This window comes from Myotis lucifugus, unplaced genomic scaffold, assembly GCF_000147115.1.
Source record: "Myotis lucifugus unplaced genomic scaffold, Myoluc2.0 scaffold_149, whole genome shotgun sequence".
Classification (NCBI taxonomy): domain Eukaryota; kingdom Metazoa; phylum Chordata; class Mammalia; order Chiroptera; family Vespertilionidae; genus Myotis; species Myotis lucifugus.
The window spans coordinates 2,326,766-2,353,874 of record NW_005871197.1 but is presented as its reverse complement, the minus strand read 5'-3'; the positions used below and the strand labels follow the sequence as shown (position 1 = coordinate 2,353,874).

Genomic DNA, 27,109 nt, shown 5'->3' with positions numbered 1-27,109 from the left:
GATTTGAATAGCTAATTATACTCTAATCTTAATAATTCTGAATCTAGGACATCAAGGTTTAAATACAGAGCGAATACCTAATAAGATAGATGTGACTAATTAAAATGGAAAGTAAATCTAATTCCTTCATGTTTTATAGGATCCTTTACTGTTTTCACTAATGAAGCAATAATTACAAGTGTGAATCAGCTACATTTTCTTTAAATATTAAGAATATTTTTATTAAACAAAGTTATACTGCAAGCAAATATCTGACTTGTTCCAAAAAACCACTGCTCTAAAGTGCTGTCTCATCTCTGGCTTGAGAATCATCTATTGTTCTCGAAAGGTCTTTCAGCCCAACTTGCGCACTCTTGTCAGGTGACAGTAGCAAAGGTTGTGGGTAAATCATCAGTAATAGCATTTAACAGAAGATGCTCAGACCCAGTAGTTCTAGGTCGAGCTGGGTTAATAAGAGACACAGTTGTAGAACAGGGATTCAAGTCTGTTTTTCTGGGTGTGGATCTTAGGGTAGTTTTAAGGTTTGATGGTACATTTTTAGCTATTTTTTCTTTCTTTCTGGTGAATCTAGAGGTTTCCTATCACAAGCAGAGTGTTTTGGTGGTGGAAAAGCTGAATGAGATTCTGTTTTCTATTTAACAAAAAAATTCTGAAAAAGGAATATTAAACATAGATTGCTGCCTTGGTCTCAGAGGTGTATTGTATACACTTTTTGATCCAAGCTATCAGGTCATCCAACTGGTAACGCTGCCTGGATCTTTATTGAATAACTTCCATTTCTTTGCTTTTGATAACCAGAGTGTTTTCCATTGATCATAACACTTGATGTTCATGGGTTGGTGTTTGAAAATATCACATAAAGAGGTTTCTCATTAAAATTCTGTTGACTTTTCCTTCTGTGCTACTTAGTAAGTTCATCAGTTTCTTTCGTACATCATCCAGGACTTCTGTTGAACCTCATTTTGTTTCTAATTTTGTTTTTAATTTGTTCTTCAGATTCAAACCAGCACTCGGTTTGTGCAAATGTCTCAGAAACATGATTCTTCCTTCTAGACTGTTTACCTTCTGAGTTCTTATCTGTTCCTGGAGCAATTTAAGAGACTCATTCAGTTGATCAGATTTAATTGCCTTAAAAGAGTCTGCAGAGTCTGACGTATTGACCAAGTGGAAAACAGTAGTGAAATACAGTCAAGCATCCTTACATTGCAAATCTGTCTTATTTTGAGCTGAATTTGTTCTAATTCCTTCTCCAAATTCTTTAGTTTGATTTTATTCCCTTTAAAATTTTGGATGAGGTCCATAGAGTTCGTCTGTAGTTTAGAATTGTCATCACTGTGTTTAAAGTTGTTGAAGTTGTTTCTCAAGTAGGGTTGACTCACTCTGCATATTATGTACCATGCTCATCACCTGATGTTCCAGTCTTCCATTTTCTTGTGTTGTTGTTTTTTTAGGTTTTTAAAATAACATTTATTTTTTAAAAGTTAACATGCGCATATAATAGGAAATTGAAAAACACAAGCAAAGAACAAACTCATCTATTTACTACAAGCAGTTTACAGTTTGACATATACTTTTAAGTCCCCTGTGTAGCCATAAAACTAAGCCTCCATTTTTATGTAATTAAGATGGTACAGTATGAATCATGCTTTTTCATACATTATGAATATTTACCATTTCAAAGTCCCCAAACTGTGTGAATTAACTTGTTTTAATTTATTGTGCTACTGCAGAAGGTCCTCAAACTGATTAATATTAACACCTCTAACCTCATTACCAATGCTAGATGTTGGAAAAATTGTGAATAAAATATGACATTTTTCCCTAATGCATTGATTTTTTAGACCAGTTTAGTTTTTATTTGTTTTTAATTGAATTTATTGGGGTGACATTGGTTCAAATACCATATAGGTTTCAAGTATACAACTCAACAAACATCATCTGCACACTGCATTTATGCACCCATCACACAAAGCAAAGTCTCTTTCTATCCCAATTAATCCTCCCTTTGCCCACCTACACATAAGCCCACCCCTCTTTCCTTCTGGCTATCACCATACTATTGTCTGTGTGTATTTGTTATATGTGTCTTAATACATTGATTTCAATATTGTTTTCTATATGATGTGTGAAAAATTATGAATGTTTTCTCTAAACATATCCTTACCATTAGTTTCCAATCTAGTAGAAAGTTTTTTTATTTTTCATTTTTGTCCTGCAGTTTCATGAGTCTACATGCACCGGGCCCCTAGTAACAATATAATTAGAGATACATCTCCTTGGACAAGGAAAACTAAGGAGAAAATAAACAAATGGGACTACATCAAAATAAAAGCTTCTGCATAGCAAAAGAAACCATCAACAAAATGAAAAGGGACCCCACTTTATGGGAGAACTTATTTGGCAATGATACATCTGATAAGTGCTTAATATCCAAACTTTATAAAGAACTCATACAACTTAACAAAAGGAATACAAACAATACAATTAAAAATGGGCAAAGGATCTAAATAGACACTTCTCCAAAATGGACATACAGATGGCCAAGAGACATATGAAAAAATGCTCAAAGTCACTGATCATCAGAGAGATTCAAATTAAAATAATAATAAGGTATCACCTCACACCTGTCAGGATGGCTGCCATGAACAAATCAACAAATAACAAGTTCTAGTGATGAAGTAGATAAAAGGGAACCTTAATACACTGCTGTTGGGAATGCAGCCACTGTGAAAAACAATATGGAGTTTCCTCAAAACATGAAATATGGAACTACCATTTGACCCAGTGATCCCTCTTCTAGGAATATATCCTAGGAAAACTGATACAACAATCAGAAATAACGTCTTCACCAGTAGGTTCATAGCAGCACAATTTACAAAAACTAAGATCTGGAAACAGCCCAAATACCCATCAGTAGATGAGTGGAAAACAAAAACAAAACTGTGGTGCATTTGCACCATGGAGTGCTATGCAGCAGTGAAAAAGAAGGATCTCTTACCCTTTGAGACAGTATGGAGGGACGTGGAGAGTATTAATGATAAGTGAAATAAGTCAGTCAGAGAAAGACAAGTATCACATGATCTCACTCATATGTGGAATCTAAGAAATAAAATAAACCAATGAACATTTCCATGTTCTAAATTAAGATTCTGAACTTTTGTTACTTGAAAAATATCAGAATGTTCTGCTTGAATATGCTGGTTGTTTTCAGGCAACTGGATTTTGATTTGTTCTATTGTGTTTTGCAAATTCTTAATTTCCTCATCTTTCATGGAAAAGAGCTGAAGTGTATTTAATATTAATTTGCTCATGCTAATGTTGAAGATCACCCATTTCCTGTTTTTGCTCCTGTATGGATTGCAGTAGTTGCAGTTTATACTCCTTTTGATCTTCACACTTGGAGTGCGGGAAACGAGTTAAGTCGGCTCGCGTGAATTGCGCGTACTCCGCGGGAGCCGTCTTAAAACTCGGTTCATATAGATTTGCGGTGGAGTGCGGGAAACGTGTAAACTCGGGCCGATTGTAACTGCGTATTACCAAATATTTGTTTGTAATCCACCCTTTTGGTGGATGGAACAAAACCAAAAGACAGAGCCATCTTATATTTTGGCGGGAAATTCACCCGCACTCCAAGTGTTCAAATATCTTTTGATGATATTCCATTTCCATTTCAAGACTACCTTTTATTGTATCCTGTTGAGATACCTTAGATTCTAGTTTTGCAATAGTGTCTAGTTTTTTAGGGTCAACCACAGGTGCAGTTTGATTCTGTTGTTCTCTTACTCAGTCCAGTTCTTCTTTGATGACTTTTTTCTTCTTTCATGGATGCAAGACTTGTGTCTTTTATGTCTATGTTTTGCTGCAAAATTTCATTTTTCCTTAAGGCTTGAGGATATTTATCTAATTCCTCTTAGAGCTCTGAACTTCCTTTAAGTTTGTCAATAAAAATGTCCTCATTTACCTGGTTTTGTTCTCTCCTTGAAACATCTCTCTCATTTTCTGCTGAAGATAGCTTTTTTATTTATGTATTCAATTCTAAATTCATGCCTTTCCATTTTCTTGGTAGACTCTTCTGTTTCAATTTGTAGAACTTGGATAGTTTTTGCATATCATGAATTTGAGAGTCATTGGTTACTCTGACTCTCACTTATTTTTTTCTTTCATCCTCACTTATTTTTTCATGTCTGTTACTTATTTTTGCCAATTTATGTTAATGAACATTCTACACTACTGCCACTTCAAGTTGATGGCCATTTTCCTTATTTTGTTTCTGTTGAAGTTCCTTGGTGGCATTTTGCAGTTTGCAAATTTCATTGCAATCTAAGCTGTTTGCTGCTCGATGGAAGTCTGAGCAAAATGCCTCCGATTGCTAACTTCAGCCTCAAGTCTTAGAACTTCATTGGATAACCTATTTATTTCTTGTTGTGATGAAATCAGGTCAAAAAAGTCCATGTCATCTCAGTTGTAAGCTCAAGCTTGATAATATAATCCATTGAAGGTGGTGCAGGGGTCAATGGTAAAGGCCAGCTCTAGAATTCATGGAATGGCTGACTGCAGTAACTGATCCTTTAGTTAGTACCATCTGTCCTCTGTCAGAATTTTGATTTCTATGTCTTTCTGTTCTAGTTGATGTAGCAGTTTTGTTTGTTCTCCTATTTGTAGCTCTGATGTTTCACCCTTATGTTCTAAATCATTACAACGAGTTTTAAGACACATTCTCTGATCTTAAGGTTCCTGAAGGTGTCAATACCCCTTCTCTTAGGTCATTCTTCCCCCTTTTGGTTTCCCTTCACCAGCACATCCTTCGTGAGTTAGAGATGTGGCCCGTGAAGGAAGCCACACTGCTGCCCAACTACAAGGAGCCAAGGTCACTAAACCAAGAGGTCATTGCTGTGGATCAAAGGACTGACCTGATCCACTCCACCAAATGTGGTCAGCACAGTTGGACACCTTGTCACGTATCAGGGAAGTGAAAGTGTGAGGTTGAATCAGCTACATTTTAAATGTACCCAGAATTCAAATAATAAAATGACACTTGCCAAAAACCATATCAAAACCAACAAATTTTCATATCTATGTTGGGAGTATTAACTATTTATAAAACCATTAAAAAGAACTGGTGTGTGCGACATTTTTCTTCATATATGCAGCATATTACACAGACAGATGAAAAATTAAAATATGTATTTACAATATATGCAGTTGAAGTGAAAAATGATGTAGACATTTACGAAGGAGCATAAATAGAATTGCTGCATATATAAATATCTTATGAAGTTATTTTTCAATTTCTACATGGAAAAAGGCTGATTATTATAGAACAACCATTTTAAATATTTAGCTTGTGTCCCCTGCCTTTCTTACAAAATACTGCCTCTTTAACTTATGTACATTATCTTTTACTCTAATGAAAGCAAATAGGTTAATATAAATATGAAAAGGTTATAAGATTTGGTTCCATACAAAATTTTACTTTATGCTCTATAGCTTTCTTACAATATTTTTAAACATAAAATATTGTATAGATTTTTTATTAAAGTTGAGTCATTGATAGTTTGCTTTTAACTGGTATTTATGAACCTAAGGGAATAATTACTGTGGGAAGGGTAGTCTGAGAAGACAAATGAGATCATTTTGGATCCCAAACTTTATGTGGTTGCTTGTCTATCCCTGAATAGGATATTAATCACAGCTATTAGGAATTCAAGAAAATTAAAGGACATGACCCTCTAGATATGTGTACCAGGTATTCTCAGTTGGTTCACTACTGCAATTACATTAAATATCAGGGGATTTAAAGAGCAGGTAATTTCCTGTGAAACCAAATTTAAGAACCATCTCATGTAATCCTATATTTTACCTAGTAAATTTTATTTGAATAAAAAGGAGTTGTGAAATCTATCTATAAAATGAGTTTTCTAGTAATGCAAACTCTTCCTATTCTTTTCTTTACTGGAGAATACTAATGCATAAATTGATTATTGATTTTGTGGGGACTAGATTTTATGGACTGAGATTTTTATTTTATTAAGCACACATTATAAGTGAGGATTTTACTTGTATTTTAGATTTGAACATTTTGGGGGATGAAATTAAAAACCAAGACCCAAACCAACTAACATTAAGTAAACATAAAAACCAAAATAATCAAAATAAATATATCATAACTTATTATAACTTTAATTTGACTTTGTCTTCACTTTTGTTTAGTAGGTTCTTGTCGCTGTTTCACTTTCTTCAGCAAGTCAAGGAAATGCACATGCAGGAGCTTAAAAAACAAGCATACATTAATTTGTATCATTTTCCCAAGACTTTCATTGCTTTGCCTAATCCCAAATCACCCCCATTCCATCATTTTTATGTACAGAAATTAATACAATTAGTACAGACGAAGTTGAATTCAATCTCATTATAAGCACAGTAGTGAGTAAAAACATATCCATCCTGGAAGGATTTGTTTATTTTACAACTAACAATGGAATTTCTATGGCCTCTCTGTGGCATTGCTCCTTCTTATAGTTTGAGAGTCACTTCCCCAAAGAGGCATTTTCTACTAGCGAGAGAATGTTTCAAATTACTTGCTGAAATTAAATGCTTTTGTTGGCACGAATTTGATTTACCATCCTTTTGTCCTATGGGACAAAAATAAAAAGGATAAAAATAAAAGGGACAAAAAAAAAACTGTGGTTTAACCAATTCATTGCATATGTGAGTTTCTGTTTCTTATTGCTAATTTCATTTCTATAAAGAAATAAATTATTAAATTCTTATTTTCAAGAATGTTTAAGTTTAGAATGTAAATCTTTGATAGTAGAGAATAGCAAGAACAATAAGTATAAGAATGGGATACAGAAATAAGGCTTTCACTTGAACTGTTATTGGGAGCATGATTTGCAATGTGATTTGCAATAATTAATTAGCTTTTATTACATGAATATAATAAAACATATTTGTTTTCTTTTTCAATTTCTTTACATACAAGATAAACTTCAAAGGTGAAAGTTAACCAATAAGAAAAATAAAAGTTAAAATATATTATTTGTTTTTTGTTTTAAATAGTTTCTATCCACTAAACTTAGTTTCTCCACTTAACCTGTTTTTGTCTCATTTTGTATTCTTTAATTTAATACTGTAATTAAATGATAAGGCCACTTGTTCTTTTTGTCTTTAAAATTTGATAAGTGTTTTTCCAAATTTTGTTCAACTTCGTTATTCTTCATAAATATTTACTGATTCTGAAGTCTATAATATTTATTTTCATGTTTCTGTGCTATTATTTCATAGTCTTGCCCAGTGCTATTTACACACTGTCTACTTTTTTATTTGATTTTATTTTCTCCCTCAAGCTAGTTTGCAAGCTTCAAAAGAAAGTCATATTTATTAGACTGTCGCAGTGTATCCAAATAATTTTTAAAACGTAAGACTCAATTGATTAATTGTTCATTGAATTTAATGAAATATATAAAAATAAGTATCTATAATAATAAAAGCATAATATACCAATTAGACCGGACATCCTTCCAGACAACCTGCTGGACGAAGCTAGGGCTGTGAGGGAAGCCTGGGTTCTTGGTGCCAGAGGGAAGCCAGTGCTGGCAGCGGGGGAAAGGAAGACCTACTCTTGCACAAATGCCGTGCATTGGGCCTCTAGTAGTGAATATAAAACAAAACCAATAATATTATTGGATTTTTTATGAAATTTCGTAGATTCAGTATCTCATAAAAATTAGCTGAATATTTCATCTATAGATATTCAAGTACTAATAACACAAAAAATATAACACAAATCTTTTCATTTCTAAGCTTCTTGAATTGAATCCACATGTCATTATCTTTGCTGAAAACTAAGATAAGAAATATTTGAGCTCTCTGTCCCTAGTGAGTGTATTGCAAACCCCAGTATCATATATCGATCCTGTCACATTAATATGTTGGATGCACATACAAAGTTAATTCACGTCATATTTGAACTAATCTCAAAAGAAAATAATGTCTGCCACTGCAGCCATATATATATAGATAGATAGATAGATCTATCTATCTATCTATCTATCTATCTCTATTTCTATATCTAATCTATATCTATATCTATATGTATATATCACAGCTGTGTTACCTGATGTGCTTTACAGTTTACTAGTAACAGCAGAATGGATGTGAACCTAAAATCAACATCATGGGAGCTATTTAAAAGCCTGTATGTTTTTCCCTTTTTTTAAAAAAAAAAAAAACAGAGTAATGTCATTGGTAAGACCGGAAAATTTATATTTATTCTTATGTGTCTTCCTATTAATATTGAAAACTCTCTATTTCGTGGCATTGGTTTGAGTGTAACAGGGGTCTAGCTGGCTTCCTTTTTATATTTGTAGCCTGCCTAAAGATAAATTACTCTCCCATGTGCTACTTTCAGAATAGCCTCCAGTTTTTAAAGATCTAACCAATAGCTGCTCCACCTCAAAAAAATCTTAATTTAAATCATGCTCCTCTCATCACTACCTCACAGTGTACCAAACCGTTCCCAATGGAACTCAGCATTCAACTATTTGATCCTCAACTGGGCCTTCAAAGTTTTAACCTTTCATCATCTTACTGTCCTTTCTCTATTTACTTCTCTCTGTTCAGGGTTTAGATCTATTTCAATATTTTTTTGTCTTTCCTTTACTCCCAAAGCACTATAATCTCCCTGCACCTTGAACTCACCTGGCTGTTTCTAAGTCCTAACTGAACACAGCTCTTTTCCCACTCAGTGAATGTATCTGGAGCAAACCATACTAATTAGTAAGTTTCAGGGTAATGGTAAGGGTTAGGGTAAGGGTTAGGGTTAGGGTTAGGGTTAGGGTTAGGGTTACTAGATTTAGACTAGGTTCCAAGTGGCTATTCAGCTATGTGTGCTGTTCTTCTACATGTTTTCAGGCAAATTTGTTTTACTCTTTCCCAGGTTGCTATTCCACATTCTCTCTCTCTTTTTTTTTTTTTTTTAAATCTCCACACCTCTCTCCTATGCCCCCTCAGTCTCAATAGAAACATTAACTTCTGAAGATAAATACTTCATCCTCTTCCCATCCAGTCTATCAACAGGCCTAACTCATCATCCATAGTCTGCTTACCCTCCTGTTTCAATTGAGGAACTGCAATTGAAATAGCAATTACTTCCGCAATATGTCTTACTACTTCTTCCTATTCAAAGACTCCGCTTGTTCAGTTGCCCTTTTCCTGCCTATCATTTTTTGACTTCTGTAGTGGAGCATCTTTCCATCAGTTTATAAACATGTTGTATATTTCATATCTTAAAAATAACAAAAAACTCCCTTGGGCACTGTGTTCTCTTCTCCAACTAACTCATTCCTCTGCACTTGTTTACAACACTATTCCTCAGAACTGTCTACATTTACTGACTTTTATCATCTCACCTACCATTCTCTCATCTGCCTTGCTTCCCTCCTTCCTCATTGTTGGCTCCTTTCCAGTACCCCTTGCTGATTCATTCTCCTCTTTATGAAATGACCTCCTTTATCCCCTGGAATCCTTTGAAACAACATGGAAGGACCTGGAGAATATTATGCAAAGTGAAATAAGCCAGTCAGAGAAAGACAGCTATCACATGACCTCACTTATATATGGAATCTAATGGATAAAATAAATTGATGAACAAAATAGATCCAGAGATATGGAAATATGAATCAAACTGACAGATCTCAGAGGAAAGGGGGTTAGGAATGGGAAGGAAGAAATTAACCAAAGAACTTATATGTACTAGTATAATGCATAACTCATGGACACAGACAACAGTGTGAAAAAGGCCTGAGGTAGGGCAGGAGCCAGGTGGAGGAGCATAAAGGGGAGGGGAATGGGGAACTGCTGTAATACTCTCAACAATAAAAATACATTTAAAAAATTCTAAGACAGAAGAAAGAAGCATTGTTTACATAAAGCAGAGCCCAAGGTTCTAGTAAAGACCAGGTACAAGTATTAAAAGTGAGGAGTGAGGTAATTAAATATAAATAATAAAAATAAGCTGGAAACATAAAAACCACTTTGGTAGAAAGAAAATGTCATAGTAACCTCTTTCTAAAACTAAGTGCTCACGACAATGAAGATGCTTCCATCTTTTATGGCATTATTTTTTAATTATATCTATGGGTTGAAACGGAAAGAAATATTGTTAGGACTAAATAACTTATCAGATTGTTTGAAGCATAAAATAACAGAAAGAATGCAACATAACTGTTAGGTTTAATCAAGCAATTGAGTTGATACCCCTCCCCCAGGAACTGGCTTTTCAGGTCATTTCACTATGGACATTCCCTTTGCTGAAGAGCACATTTCACTTGTGGTGACCACGTTCCATTATCTCCCTTCCAGGTATGCATAAAGAAGTCTCCGCCAGAAAAAATCCCTCCAAAAGTCCTTGAAAAGGCGCTGACTCTCCTCACTGGGTGCTGGAGCCATCCAGGCTCAGCCACCTGGTGTGCGGATGATCGGATGATGGAATAAACTCATAAGCCCTCACCACTCTGGCCTTGTGTGTTCCTCCTTCTGCGACCTAACAATAACTAGCAAGAAAATATAATTGACACTGAAATATAATATATATGTACATATGTGTATGTGGAATACCAGTACAATATAGCTGAATAACATTCAAAATACTTTGTCTCTATTTGCTGAATTGTAAAATGACTGGGTTGAATTAGATACCTCACACACATTCTGGCTTTAATACTTTTTGATTCTGTTTTTAAAATTAATGATTTGTTTCCTAGGATTACATATTCAAAGGCAGATATCAGAAGATAAAAGAGACTCTATAAAAATATAGTGGACCCTTTTTCAGTCTACTTGCTTAATTATATCCCTAAATGCACTTTTTAAAATTCATTCTTTAAAGAGCAACCATGAGAAATTCATTGCTTTGTTTTAGTTATTCAGAATGAAGCCTTGTGGGGAAAACAAATAAACAAATATTGCTGTAAATTCAATTTACTTCAATAAACATGTAAGACATTCTAGTGATCCCCAAGGCAACAAATATGAACAAGATATGATTTGCTACAGAAAGCAGTTTATAATATCCTAGTACTTGCAAATATATATATTAAGAACGTGCTGCACTATATTTATACTGTAAAAATATTAAGAACGTGCTGCACTATATTTATACTGTAAAAATATATAAGCCATCAAGAAAATTCTGTGTGAGATGGCATAGGCCCAAAAAATCAGAGATGTAGAAGAAACAGTAAAGCACAGATTACCTGCAGAAAATAAGAAATTAATAAAATGTGGACAAGGCAGTAAGATAAATTCCTATTGTTGTAGCTCATTTAACATGTGGGATAAAATAAAAATGTATTTTTAATGCATGGATGATTTGGTAAATTAAAGGAGTTTGCCAAAGGCTAAAACCTTCAAGAAAAATTCAAATCTGGAATAATTAGCAGGCGATAGAACTAGAACACTCTTTGAGAGTACCTGTTACGCCCAGGTGGTCTAGAATCTGGACTTTAAATAGCTACTTGTACAAAACACAGGATCTAACATAATGGCTTTGTTAAGATTAGAGATTCCAGATTTAAGTCTAGATCCATGAAGGGGATCTGAAAACAACACCCTGATTGCTTGTACTAGAGTAAATTCTTGTCACATAGAGAGAATCATGATTTAGCTCTTGTGATAATGATCCTTTCCTGAGGATTCCTAAATAAAATCAGACACTCATGCAGGTGTGCTAAAATAACTAGGGTGGTCCCAAATCCCTACCCTGCCATTCAGCTAAAACAAGATCCTGGTTGGAGTGCACTAAGTACCAGACAGAAAGGAAAATAGCATTTTTGAAATAATTCATTTTAAAATTGGGCCAAAAGGAACCCCCATATAAAAGTTTCCAGGAATATTTACAGTACTTCAAAATAGCTAAACATAGGAAAAGATCTATTGCTTGACTAGATAAAAAATTAAACCTCTTAAACATTTATAGAAAATTCTCAATTTAAATTATTTAACAATCTTATAGTAAGCAAATATTAATCAAAAGAAATACGATGTTAAGGACTAAATTGTGCCCACCCTCAATTCTCAGGTTAAAGTTCTAACTCCCTCCCCCATGTGCATGTAATGAAGATAAGACTTTTAAGGAGGTAATGGTAAATTAATGCATACAGGTAGAGACCTAATGTGATAAAAACTGGAATCCTTATAAGAACAGGAAGAGACACCAGAGCTCTCTCTCCTCCATCTGAAGTTACAGTGAGAAACAAGCCATCTGCCAGCCAGAAAGAGGGTGCTCACCAGAACCTGACCATCGGGCACCCTGAGCTCAGACTTCCAACCTCCAGAACTGTGAGAAAATAATTTTCCACTTTTTAAAGCCACCCATTTATTATTAAGGTATTTCGTTAAGGCATCTCCAACTGGTTTATACTAGTATGTTGGCTATATAACATACTAGTATAAGTCCAATCAGGAGAAAGAAATTACACATAGTTTAAAAAGGGAAGTTTAATGTAAAGAATTACTAATAATAACAGTATGTTGGAGTAATGAGGGATTAGAAAATAAGAAATATATATATATATATTAGAAATAACAGTTCTAGGGAACATCAACACAGATAAAACAGACAAAGCACTGAGAAAAGAGCTCTCTGTAACCCAGGACTGAGTCCAGCTCTGACAGACAAGGTTTGTTGAATGGCAGAGAAGTCACTATGGTGCTGGTTCAATTAAACTTAATGAAAATCTATCCTTTAATGTACCAGGGAAAGAGCAGAGAAACTCTGCTACATAACCACACAAGGTAGATGTTGGTGGGGTGGGGAGACACTGGCAGCTATGTACTGCTCACCTTTGTGTCTTTGAGGAAACTAGTCACTGAAGAAGCCTTGTGCATTTCAGCAGCCAAGGGTTGGGGAGAAAGTCACACAGGTTTTAAGAGCCTGCCAAATGAGATAACCCTTTCCTTCTGCAATCACTCTCCAGGGCCCTCTCAGGGCCAAGTTTTACATAATGCCAATTGACAAAGAAAAAATAAACAGTAAAGGGGCATATGTTCATTTTCACAGAGCAGGCAAAAAAGGATGAATTTGGAGCAGTGAAGCAATGCCTGAAATACTCAGTGTAATAGTTATATTAATGTGCACATAGTCTTTAATACTAAAATTTTTATGAAGGGTAGATAGATAGTGATGCATATCCATATAAATTTCAATGGAATTGCAGGGGGAAGGAGCAATGGAGGTGGAAGAGGGTACAGGGGTGATAAATGGTGATGGAAAAAAATAAAACAAAATAAAGAAAAAAGGAAATGTTAACAATTATAAATAAATTAGGTTTGAATTATTAAATAAATTAGTTTCAAAGTAGTTGAAGGACAATTAAGAGAACTCCAAAGAAATAATTTCATAATTGGTTGTGGAATATTTCTAACATCCTTCATTTTTTTTAGCAAGGACTAAAAAGATTTAATAGTAGTTTGGTTGTTAAGGATTTAGGTAATGAGATTAACAAAATTGATAATATATTGAACATTCACAGGTAGTATATATACAAAATAATTGATAAGTAGTCAAAATAATTGACAATTCACAAGTAGTATATATACAAAATAATTGACCATAAAGTCGGCAATAGACAAGTCTCACAAAATTTAAAAATGTTTTTGTCCCCCCCCCCAAAAAAAATGTCATCATCATAACAAAACAATAACAACAAAGAGAGTTACATGAATTCCAACTTTTTGAAAATTAGAATGCATACTCCTAAACAACCTATGGGTCAAAGAATAGAATAAAAATACAAATTTCATAATTTGATAAAAAGAATATATTTAGAATTGAATAATAATAAAAACCAATATCATTGTGTGTGACATAGTTAAAGCAGCATAAAGTACTAAGAGGTAAAATGCCAGGCATTTTACAGGTTCCTTGAAATGGGAAAGAGGGCAGGTGAACTTTTTTCTCTGCTGACTTTTAATAAAAAGTGGGAAATCAGGGAGAACCAAGATGGCAGCATAGGTAAACACCTGAAATTGCTGCCTCGAACAACCACTTCAAAAATACAACTAAAAGACAAAACGGACATCATCCAGAACCACAGGAAGGCTGGCTGAGTGGAAATTCTACAACTAGAAGGAAAGAGAAAAGCACACTGAGACTCAGAGGAGTTGCGGGAGTAAAGTGCAGAGGTACAGAGGCGCACGCGGAAAGGGCTGGCAGCTGAGGACACCGTCCTCTTTTTCAATCGGGAGGGAGACACAAGTTCCTGATGGCCCTGAACTCCAGTTTCGGGCGAGTCTCTAGGGACCCAGACTCATAAGAGGAGAAACTGGACTGTCTGGCAGCAGGTGGAACTCTGGGGTTGCTTTCTCTCAGAGGTGCTTAGAGCAATTACCAAGGGACACTGAGACCCAGGGCCTCTTAGGGTAGGACTGAGGATCAGCCATAGCTGTTTGCTCTGCCTTGTTGATTCCCTGAGACCCCGCCCCACTCAAGCTGTGCGCAGAGGCTTTTGCATATGAATGACCTGGCCCTTTGCAATCTAAAATTACCTAACAAACTGCAGCTGGGTCAGAGGACCCAGAACATCTAAAAGAAGGCCCAAGGCCCCACAGCAGCTTGCATTGCTTCATAGCTGGGCCGCATTTGGGCACCTCCAAACCCCAAACAAAGAAGAGGAATCTGCAGATCTCTCCATAGCTCCTGCTGGGTCGCCTCAGGCAGAGGCTAAATTAGCACCTCCTTAGATCCAAGAGTCAGTGTACCCAGTGGTCAGAGTGGGACCATCCAGATTACAACTCCTCAGATCCATAAGGGACACACTCAGGGGCAGTCTCAGTGAGCACCAAAGCCCCACTGAAGCAAGTCTTGCCCCAGAAGGGTGTCTGCAGCACAGAAGTTCTCCCACCATAGACACAGCTGATTCTTACAGCCAATTGGCCTGGAGGTCAATTCCTCCTAGTGATACCAACAACAATCAAGGCTTAACTACAACAAGACTGTGCACACAGCCCACAAAGGGGTGCACCAAGAGTGTCCACCTCAGGTAATTGGGGAGACTGAGCCACTGGGCCCTATAGGACACCTAGAACAGAAAGCCACTCTATCAACACAGGGAAGCAGCCAAAATGCGGAAACAAAGAAGCAGATCACAAATGACATAAATGGAGGAAGGCAAACTACCTGATATAGAATTCAAAACCATGGTTATAAGGTTTTCCAAGAATTTTCTTGAAACCACCAATAAATTAATTAAGACCCTCAATAAGTCTAGTGAGACCCTCGAGGGTATGGAAAAGGACCAACTAGAAATTAAGCATACACTGAGTGAAATAAAGAATAATATACAGAGATCCAACAGCAGACTAGAGGATCGCAAGTATCAAGTCAAAGATTTGAAGTACGAAGAAGTAAAAAACACCCAACTGGAAAATCAAAAAGAAAAAAGAATCCAAAAATATGAAGATATTGTAAGAAGCTTCTGGGACAACTCCAAGCGTACTAACATCCGAATTATGGTGGTGCCAGAAAAAGAGAGAGAGCAAGATATTGAAAACCCATTTGAAGAAATAATGACAGAAAACTTCTCCTACCTGGTGAAAGAAATAGACTTACAAGTCCAGGAAGCACAGAGAACCCCAAACAAAAGGAATCCAAAGAGGACCACACCAAGACACATCATAATTAAAATGCCAAGAGCAAAAGACAAAGAGAGAAACTTAAAAGCAGCAAGAGAAAAACAGTTAGTTACCTACAAGGGAGTACCGCTACGACTGTCAGCTGATTTCTCAACAGAAACTATGCAGGCCAGAAGGGAGTGGCAAGAAATATTCAAAGTGATGAATACCAAGAACCTACAACCAAGATTACTTTACCCAGCAAAGCTATCATTCAGAATTGAAGGTAGATAAAGAGCTTCACAGATAAGAAAAAGCTAAAGGAGTTCACCACCACCAAACCAGTATTATATGAAATGCTGAAAGGTATTCTTTAAGAAGAGGAAGAAGAAGAAAAAGGTAACGATACACATTATGAACAACAAATACATATCTATCAACAAGTGAATCTAAAAATCAAGTGATAAAAAATCTGATGAACAGAATAAACTGGTGAACATAATAGAATCAGGGGCATAGAAAGGGAGTGGACTGACAATTCTCAGGGGGAAAGGGGTGTGGGGGTGCAGGAAGAGACTGGACAAAAATCATGCACCTATGGATGAGGGCAGTGGGGCGGGGGTAAGGGCAGAGGGTGGGGTGCGAACCAGGTGGAGGGGAGCTATGGGGGAAAAAAGAGGAACAACTGTAATAATCTGAACAATAAAGATTTAATTGAAAAAAAGTGGGAAATCTTCAGGATAATTTGAAGAATGCATGAGAAGAGCAGGTCAATGTCACTTCAGGGGTGGCCAAGGGCAGTCTTCTGCTCTTGAACTTGTGCACAAGCTCATAAAATGGAAAAATCTGCCAGGTTTATGATTCTATAACTTCATGTTTATTGGGGTTCAATTTATTAAAATATTATTTATTGGAAGAAACATGGAAGCTGGCCTCAAACAATAACAAGCTTGATTTAATTTCTGCCATTTAATAACTGACTGATGTTCAGAAATGTACTTATTTTATTTTTTTAACCTGTTTCCTTGCATAGAAAGTAAGGCTCATTATCGCTGAGATCTTTTTCTTGTAAGGACACTCAGTCTTCTGTGTACTATATAATTAATTAATAATAGCCGTTGTTTCTTCCTCCCTTAACATACTTCATGATGCTCATTGATCTCCACAACAACTTTCAGTAGATTAATAACGTGAGAGTCCAACTATGTGATTTTTGCTAACATGTTTTCCCTTTTATGTGCTTTAATCACATAGATTTTATTGATCATGTAACCGTGAAAGATCAAAGGTGTCTTCCTGAGTCAATTAAAGGGTCTCTTGAAAGATGGGGCCTATATTTACAACTTGAAGTACACTACTGTAGCAACTATTTTTAATCTTATTTCATCAGAATTTTGAACATTTGTCTTTAAATTTCTTCTAACTAAATTCATTAGGCTCTAGTAATTAAGTGTGCTTTGTCAATCTCAGCAAACATATTTTATTTGTTAATACCAAAGATAATTTATATTTGTGGTCTTCTCTTTCTTTTGTGATTTTTATTGTTCCTTGTTCATAAATCATTTAAGCATTTAATGTTATATGGATTTTAATGATTTCTATTAATTTTTAAGATCCAAGGACAAGATTGGTAGAAAAACATATATTATTCGGTCTTTCTCCCTTGTATAAGTTAGGAGTTAAGAGTCCCTGATGTAAAAGTCTTTCAGAAGCCCAAAGGAATAGAATCGTACAACCAATTCCATTGTTTTAATATTTGTAATTCCTTCATTGTTATTCCACATCCAAAAAATAAGTAGGCGCACTGTTTCGTGACCACATTGTAGGGCTAAGATGAGATCTCCTGGCCCCCTCCAAACCTATACTGTCTGAAGTGGTGTGGTGAATGCCCCCTTTACCAGTTCTTCTCACAATTTCACTTTTCAAAATTTACCCCTAAATTAATTATGCCCACAAATGTAATAAATAAAAAATGTCACTCATAATAACAACAAAAATAATTGAATATTTAGAATAACTTTAAAAGGAGTTTAATTAAAATATGTACAAAATATTTGCATAGACGTTGCAATAAAATTCATATGTGAATAGCAGATTGGGATGGTCAAAAATCAAAAGATAATGAATATTGTGAAGTTTGTGCAAAAAAAAGGAAAACCTCTACACTCTTGGTAGGAATGTAGATCAGGAGAGCCATAATGTAAAACAGTATAGAGATTCCTCAAAATATTAAAAACAGAACTACATGTGATCTAACAATCCCACTTTGGGGTATACATCCAAAGGAATAAAATCAGAATCTCAAAGAGATATCTGCACTTCCATGTTTATTGCAGGATTATTTACAGTAGCCAAGATATAAAAACAACCTAAGTGTCTGCTGACAAATGAATGGATAAAGAAAGTGTGAATATATATATATATATATTTAAGTAAAATAAAATTTAAAAGTAAACAAATAACTAGGAAAATACTGCCATTTGAATTTAAAAGTAAATAAATAACTAGGGAAATCCTGCCATTTGCAACAACATTGATGAACCTGGAAGACAATATACTAAGTGAAATCTAAAAAAACAAGTTGGACTCATAGTAACAGAGTATAATGGTGGGTTTCCCGAGGCTTCAGGGTAAAGGAAAAGAGATAATATTGACAAAGGAGTCAAATTTTCAGTAATAAGATTAATAAGTTCTAGAGGCCTAATATACAACATGGTGACTAATAATAATAAGTTCTAGAGGCCTAATATACAACATGGTGACTAATAATGTGATTTATACTTGAAATTTGCTAAGAGCCTTAAACAAATAATAGTTTATTCTAACATAAAACAAGTCTTGATGTCATTTGTTGCTGGTGTGAAGTAGCAACTCAACTGTCATAACCAGAATGCCTGCAATTTTCTTGGCCTCAGCCTCATGGTGGCAGTATAGAAGCCTAAGTTCCAGATGTTTTGACTTCATTAACTCAATGGAGAAAGGAGTGGGGGTGTGGCTTCTTAATGTGAGAGTGCTTTTTTTAAGGTACCCTGGCAGACTTCTACACATATCTCATTGGGCAGCTCAGTTTTACATGACTACTCATGATCCCAAGGAAGAGCCAGGAAGAGATTTTTTACTTAAACAAAATTGAGGTTTAGTGAGAAAGGAAGAGAAAGAAAAAAGTATTGGATGAGAAAAAAACAAAGTGGGTATTGAGGATATTTTTTAGTCTGACTTACAAATATCAAGAATCTTACCCAGTATCAAACTATACTAAAAATCAAGATACAGATAACACTGGGTCACAGGCAAAGCACAGAGAAGTTTGTAACTTCCATTTGCAGCTCCTTTTTCTCACATAAGTGTGTGCCCTGCTTCAGATATAACAGATAAGGTCTCTAAATAATGCATAGAATACATCAGGTACACAAAGAAACTAGTTTAGTCATAAGATGGATCAACATTATAGAATGATAATCACTTAGCTGACACTAATATTTTCCATAAGGCCATGTTCCATAAATCCATAAATTATACATTTGCTTTTAGAATCACCATTAAAAAGTTTAATGAATGTGTTCATAAAAAGTTCTAACCAGGTCATTTTTTCTCTTTTATTTTTTCTCTTCTCTAGCATCTCCAAGTTAGGAAGGATGGATTGTAACTATCTAACACTCTGCTAACAGTATCTGTCAAATACTACTGAGAGTGTAAAACAAACAAACAAAAACAACGTAGATCCCATTCCTCTGACTTCCTCATAAAATGCCTGTGATTGTGTCCTTTAGCAGAAAAAAAGGTAGAGTTTCCTTACAATTTAAAATGCTTCTTAAAAGTTGCCAAGAGACAGTTTTGAATCTACTTCTCCACAAATACACAGAGATATAATAAATGCTAGTCCTTTTCTGTCAACCATATCTTGTTTCTTTTTCCTGGATATATCATTAGAAATATAGAGAAACTAAACCTTAGATATTTATCAAGAACAGAGAAGAGTCTGAGATCGTACCCTACTTACAAGCTGACAAGTTAGCCTTCCTCAGTTTCCTGAATGCTGGCAGAAGATATGAGGTACCAGAGACAAAGAACAACGTGTTACTCATGGAATTGCAGTGACTAGGATGTAAGGATTTGATGTGTTCCTAAATTGCTAATTCCCAGAGCGTGACACAAACTGATACAGGTGACACTTAAACATGCAACTGCTTATATTTCAGGAGAAGAATCTTGAATTTAGAGAAACTTAATCTTTTACTTTGGTAAGTAAGCCGGCCTTTACCTGGAAGGATACATTCTTTCAAGGATACTCTCTACTAACATCCTTGCTGAAAGACCCATTAGTGAGTTGTCTCCCAAGAATATTATGGAGGTTTTTTATTTTTATATGTTGTTACCCTTGTAGAACAATACTCTAAGCAAATTTCAAAAAAATATATGCATGCCTAACTGTCACCATAAAACATTTATAGGGCTTAAGTTCTAATGTTGCTAACATAAATTTAAGTTATTTTTATTGTCTCATTTATAGTTCTTAACAAATTTAGTAAGATGTGTTTTTCTTCAACTTTTACACAATCTGTTTCTTTCCCTCTCTTCTTTTCACCATTCTTGGAATAACTGTTTGTGAATATACATAAAACAGACAGTTCTGTTAGTATAGGAATTCATCAAATTTTTGTTACAAAGACCTGTAGCTTTTGAAGGGAAGGGCTTGTTTTGGACTGAGAGCCTATCTTCATAAAAAAATAAAAATTATCCTATTAAATGAAATCAATATAAGCTAGAAAACAGTGTGTTTGGTCCAGAGACTGTCGAATAAAAGAGATAATAAGGTTTTCGCTGAGACATTATTTTATCACAAGTAAGTTTGCCATGTCCTGGAAAACTCTAACTTTGAAAAGCCTAAAAGAAATAAAGTCTTCTCCATTTTAGCTGAGGATTTCTCCTGGATGAGGCAAATTAACTAGAATAAGGAATCTGGTTTCTTGGATAAGCAAAGATGTTAAATATATATATATTCAGTATATTATTTGAAAGTAGACATATCTAGAAAGCCTTAGTCCATTGTATTTGTGTTAATTTATTTAGATTAGTTGCAAAATAAATTTTCTGAAGGAAATACTGAAGGAGGGAATCAATAAAATTTGATTTTTACATTTCATTTGCACAAATGAAATGTAAAGGAAGCATAAACTTACTGGACTAACTGGCTTCTAAATAGCTGTCTTTGGTTAACTCTTTAGATATGGATATACTTCTCACTTGGTAAAGTACTGTACAGTTATAGTATTCCCTAGACAATGGGAATTTTTAAAAAAGTAAAAGGATCGTTTCATTTTAGTAATGTGCAAAAGTTATGTATGGTTAAAAAGATATTGTAAACTGTAGTTTGATGTTTGACTAAACCCCAAAGTATGCAGCTAAATGAAACTAAGCAACTATCTCCCTTCACTTCTAAATTATTCATATAACCATGCCAAGGTTTTCATTATGAACAGCAGTAAGTTAGCGATGCCTCTTACCCCGAGAACAATTCGACGTAGAGAACTGTGATTCAGCATACCATTTGAAAGTAGTTATTATATCTAGAAAGCCTTGATTCATTGTATTTCTGTTAATTTATTTAGATTAGGTCTAGAATGAATTTCTTGAAGGAGTTACTGAAGAAGGAATCAATAAAATGTGATTTTTATGTTTCAATTATATGAACACAACTATATATTATAAAGAATTTTGATTTTTTTTTTATTCATAGGAAAGAATATTACTGAAAAAAAAATATCAATTGGCCTAATTGATAGGCTGATACAGACTGACTAGGAATCCAGTACTGTTTGTTATGTAACGAAGATAAGAGATAAGACTAATGATGCATTCTGTGCTGGCCTATACCAGGCCCCTAAAATTCAAGGTTATTTGGGAACTTGTAGGTGGAGTGCCTCAAGTGAATAAGTGTGACCATGGGTTGAAGATCTAAGGAAGTGTCACACAAATAGAATGTCTCAGAAACAGAGGAAGGCAGGTGAATTAGGAAGTGGATGGCCATTCCTGTGTCTGGTAAAACTTCTTTAAGAAGGAACAGTCAGACTGGTCAGTGTGGCTAGGTTGGTAAAGCATCCTCCCATGCACCAGGAGGCTGCTGATCCCATTCCCGGTCAGGGTGCAGCCCAGGTTGCAGGCTCAAGGGGCAGCCAATCGATGTTTCTATTTTTCTCTCCAACTCCTTTCCTCTGTCTGAAATCAATAAACGCGCGCGCGCACACACACACACACACACACACACACACACACACACATATTAAGAAGGAACAGTTAGGTAAGATGTCCCAGTGGAAGTGTGTTAGTAGAACAGAGTCAAGAGAACTGAGCAAGGAACAAGTGACAAAATAGAACCACAGATTAAACAGTTGAAAGCTTTAGCAGTTGAAAATTCTGCAATATGAACAACATAAAAATGAGAGTTTATCACTTTAAGAAAAAATATATACATTTTCAAAGGAAAATATCAGGAGGAATCAGGCTGGGAAAAACAGACTTCAAGAATCTGTTAGAGTGTGTGTGTGTGTGTGTTTTACTATATTTTTATTGATTTCAGAGTGGAAGGGAGAGATATAAACATCAATGATGAGACAGAATTATCTATAATATATATTATATGCTGCCTCCTGCACACCCTCCAACTGGGGATTGAGCCCCTTGAATGGAATTAAAACTGGGACCCTTCAGTCCACAGGCTGATGCTCTCTCCAATGAGCCAAACTGGCTAGGGTGGGAATCTGTTTTAGAAAGCACACTACAGTTGGAGGGAGAGCATTCTTCCTATCTATTTCCAACCACATAATCCTGTTAGGGATGTCTCTCACCCAGAGGACAATGTGATGTAGAGGACTGTGATTTCGTGTATCATTTGAAAGTAGAGATTATATCTAGAAAGCTTTGATCTATTGTATTTTGCATTATATGCAATCATTTTACATTATATGATTGTATAAACTGCCTTTAGTGTATAATAAAACATTTGGACTCATGATACAACCCCGGGATACCACTACTGTCATCATGCTATATTTTATACTGATTATGTAAGGTCAAAATATGACAAATTTGGAATTTCAATGAATCTATGAAATTTTGTGCAATCAGTTATTTATGTCCAAAGTCTAGAAAGGAGCATTCCTTTGTTAAATGAGGAACAGTAAATGTCTTTATTCACAACATAATTCTAAAGCAATGAGGTGAACTATTAGGACCAATAAAAATTCTGTTTGACTCAACATTTTACAAATCAAATCTGGGAGTTAGTAAAAAATTATTACCATATCTTTCAATTCCCTTGACTGTCACACCATCATCACCACAACCACCATCGCGATGTGATGGCCACTGGCATCATCAACATTAACACCACTATCATCAACAACAAAACATCTCTTTTTTATAAACCATTATTATTCTAATGATGGTACAAGAAAGGTTTTTATGTTTGGAGCTGATTAAATTACAGAGGAAACCCACAAAATAAATACCTACAAAATAAAAATCAGTTTCTCACTACAGACATTAAAAATATTTTTTATCATAGGGACAAATATCATTCAAAAAGTTAATATCCTTTTCTCTTTTAAATACAGTTACGATAATCCTAGCAGTAATTATACTTGGTTTCTTTAGAATAAAAACGAATAATGGAAAAAAATGGAGAGAAAGGGGCAGGAGAAGCAGAAAGAGCAGCGGGGGGAAGATGAGAAGGAGGAAGGGGAAGCTGCTGAGAGATTTTGAGCATTCACTATATGCCAGATATAGTATAAGGCACTTTTGCATACATTAACCAATAGATCCTAGTAAAAACTACTATCTAAGATATATACTTTCACTATTCTTATTTCGTAATTAAGGCGAGCTTAAGAAAATTTTCCAAAGGTATATAGTTAATAAATTGAAAAAGGGGCTTAAAAAATACCTAAATTCAGAACCCAATTTCAAAAATGCTTTTTGATATGGCATAAATATGACAAGCAGACCACATATTTTAGGCGAGTAAGAAAATTATTTTTAGAATATTATTCCTGTGCAATAGTTCCTTATTTAAAAAGTTATCATTTACTCTTTCCTCATGGATTAGTTTATCTAGAATGCATTTTTCTTTTTCCAAAACTGTGTTTAAACAGCAACATCTTTTTCCAAAACTATGTTTGTACAGCAGTAATAGCTACCATTTATCAGGTAGCATCATGGGATATAAAGTGCTCTAACAGTATTGCACACACTCATATATTATGTAATTGACTTATCAAACAAATATATGAAATATGCCCTATTATCTCATTTTATATGTAGTAGAATATTAAGCCAATATCTTGGCTGGCAGAGTGACTTACTAAAGACTCAATTTGCATTTTAGTTTATTTTGCTTTGCTACTGTAACAACTTATTTTATTCATGTTTAATAGCAGTAGATATTCATATAATAAAGTATATTTTCTAAAGCACATGTGCTTTCTAAAGCATTTTCATATGAAAATGAGTGTAGTATCAAAACCAAAGTTATTTTCCCTTTTTGGGGAAGTTAGGCAGAGTTTTCTGTTTCTAAAGTTTTGATTCCTCTAATTCCTGACAATATCAATAGGAACTTTCTAGATTCCAAAGTGTAAGCACCTCTTGATCAACCAAACAAATGTACTCTTTGGACAGAGAAAAGGAGGAAAAGGATGCAATTACTCTTAAATAGAAGGATATTGGAAGTGAATGGCTGAATGGACACCAGTCCAAACTGGTTAACCTTAGCAGAGACAGAATGGATTCTTTACATAAAACTTTGATATAAAAGCCTTGTCCTATTGAAAGGAGAGTTGAGCAGATGAAACTTCATTGTGATATGGAACAATTATGGAATCAGGCAAATGGTAAGGCAACACTGTACAGGTTTCCATAGAAGGAAGAAAGAAGATCAATGATACCTATGGTTTGAGATCTCAGGAATCTTTGTGACTTGAGAGATAAGTGTCTAATGGGTGTCACCTGTTCTAAACCAACCAAGAAACAACTATGGACATTCCTGCCCTCTGGTATGGTTACTAGAACAGATTTCACACTTATTTACAATACTGAAAAGCCCATCATTATATTTCACCATAATTGTTGCAGACCAACCACTGAAGAGCACATTTATGCTTAAAATATTTAAGGGACTTGGGAAAGCTCATTCAACTAACAATGTAAATATAGCTTTGTCTAGATCAAATCCTTTGTCCATTATTTCTCAATAATACAGACCTTTCCTCTCTCTCTCTCTCTCTCTCTCTCTCTCTCAATCCTTTACATTATGTTTTGGTGAGTTAATAGAATGCTTTCAGATAGGCACTTTAGCTCCGTTTTTCACAACAAAATGAATCTGTAATCCTTAGGAATATTTTAGAATTTCATTACATTTTGAGTCAAACCAAACTCTGCCAGTTCCTAGCTATTTGATTATGGACAACTTATTAGATTCAATCTTTCTGTTTCCTTATGTAGAGACTAGAGGCCCAATGCACAAAACTTGTGCAAGAGTAGGCCTTCCTTCACCCAGCTGCCAGCACTGGCTTCCCTTTGACACCAGGGACCCAGGCTTCCCTCCGGCCGCTGGCAGGCACTCAGGACTCAGGCTTCCCTCGCAGCCCCGGCTTCATCCAGAAGGTCATCTGGAAGGACGTTCTGAAGGACATCTATATTATGTTTTTATTATTATAGATAAGGAAAACAAGTAACCTCATGCCTTGTGAAAATTAAATTAATGGATGGTGTGTAATAAGTGTTAGTTACCAATGCTTTTATGAGATAAACAGATAGGGAAGAAGATATTCACATGGTAGGTAACATGAATAAAGGGAGATGTGAGATGTTACAAGAAAAAGAAAACTTTTGCAGCTTTACTTAAGAAACTTAGTGAACTAAATGGTTTAAAACTAGTGGCTTCAGAGCCAGAATCAGCTGCCAGTCTGTTTTGCTTGGATAAATTAATATTAAAAATAAATTTGAATACTCTATGTAGGCATGATTTGTTAGGCTCCTCAGTCCAGTCCACCACTTAGCCTATTTTCCACTTTGGGGTTACTCATCTTGCAGTCCGATTTGAGTTTGTGAACCCAGACTTAAAGATGTGCTCACCAACACGTGTTTTTCTTACATGAGAACCTAACATCTGACCATTGCTGTCTTCTTTTTTTTAAATTGACCTCCTTATGCTTCATACCTGTATAACTATAGATGCATCATCATAAATTCCACATTGTGCTATTTTTATTTTTACAATTTTATTTAGAGTTCTGGACTCAGAACTCCTGTGTGACCTAACTCCTATAGGTTGTTTGTATGCTCAGCATCACTGTGTAGTTAAAACAGCTTCCCTGCTTGCTCCAGTGTCAGAGCAGCGGTTGAATTACTGTCAACCATTAAGAGAAGCAGCCTTTAAAATTTTGTAGCCACTTTTAAGATTTAGAGGGGTTGTGTGTGATTTTTCTGGACTGGAATTTAGCCAGGAAACTATTATTTTATAGCTATATCGAGAAATATCTCAGAGCATCTTTCAGCACTAAAATAGAGACAGGAACTCATTTAATAGCACTTTCAGCATCCTGGTTCTGACCTACACAAAGTTAGGACTTTGGAAAAGTATTTATGAGTGAACTCTCCTGAATCACTGATTCCACTTACTGCGGTAACTGATGTCTCCTCGGAGGTTTCCCATCTACTCAATTCACTCAGCCAGGTTTATGAGATGTGACAGGGTTGTAGTGCAAGGAGATGGCTGCTATTTATATAGAAGAGAGTAAAATATGACAGTAAACTTAGGGTAAGTTTTGCAAAGCTAGAATCCCTCCTCTAATTTTCTATGGTTATTTTCTGTGATGTCTGCTTAACTCCACCCAATCTGATATTAAACTTTACTTTCTCTATTAGAAAATATACATGTGTTGGGGAAAAGTTTGTGTTTTAAAAATCGGATTTTTTTTCTTTTTAACAGCTTTATTGAGGTGTAATTGATATTTAAGGAATTGCACATACTTGGTGTGTCCAATTTGATGAAATGAAAACACCTGTGATATCATCACTGCAATCCAGGTAATAGAACACAGAGTGGGGAAAGCCTCAACAAATAGTGTTGGGAAACAGGATATCCACATGCAAAGAATGAACTTGTACTTCTACCTTACTCTACACAACAATCAACTCAAAATAAATGAAACACTTAAATGTAAGACCTGAAACTATAAAACTTCTAGAAAACAGAGGAGAAAGGATTCTTGACACTGGTCTGAGAAATGATTTCTAGGGTATGACACACAAAGCACAGCCAACAAAAGCAATGAGAAGTGAGACTATCTCAACCCGAGAAACTTCTTCACGGAAAAAGAAACAATAGAATGAAAATGCAACGTGTGTGTGTGTGTGTGTGTGTGTGTGTGTGTGTGTGTGATATTTACAAACCATATATCTGATAAGTGGTTAATTTCCAAAATATATAAGGACCCCTGCA

At 35.2% G+C, this 27,109-nt stretch overlaps 1 pseudogene; it reads right to left on the bottom strand.

The window, feature by feature from the left end:
* Nucleotides 1–277: 277 nt before the first annotated feature.
* LOC102417306 lies at nt 278–26,320 on the bottom strand (annotated as a pseudogene).
* Between the last annotated feature and the right edge of the window lie 789 nt (nt 26,321–27,109).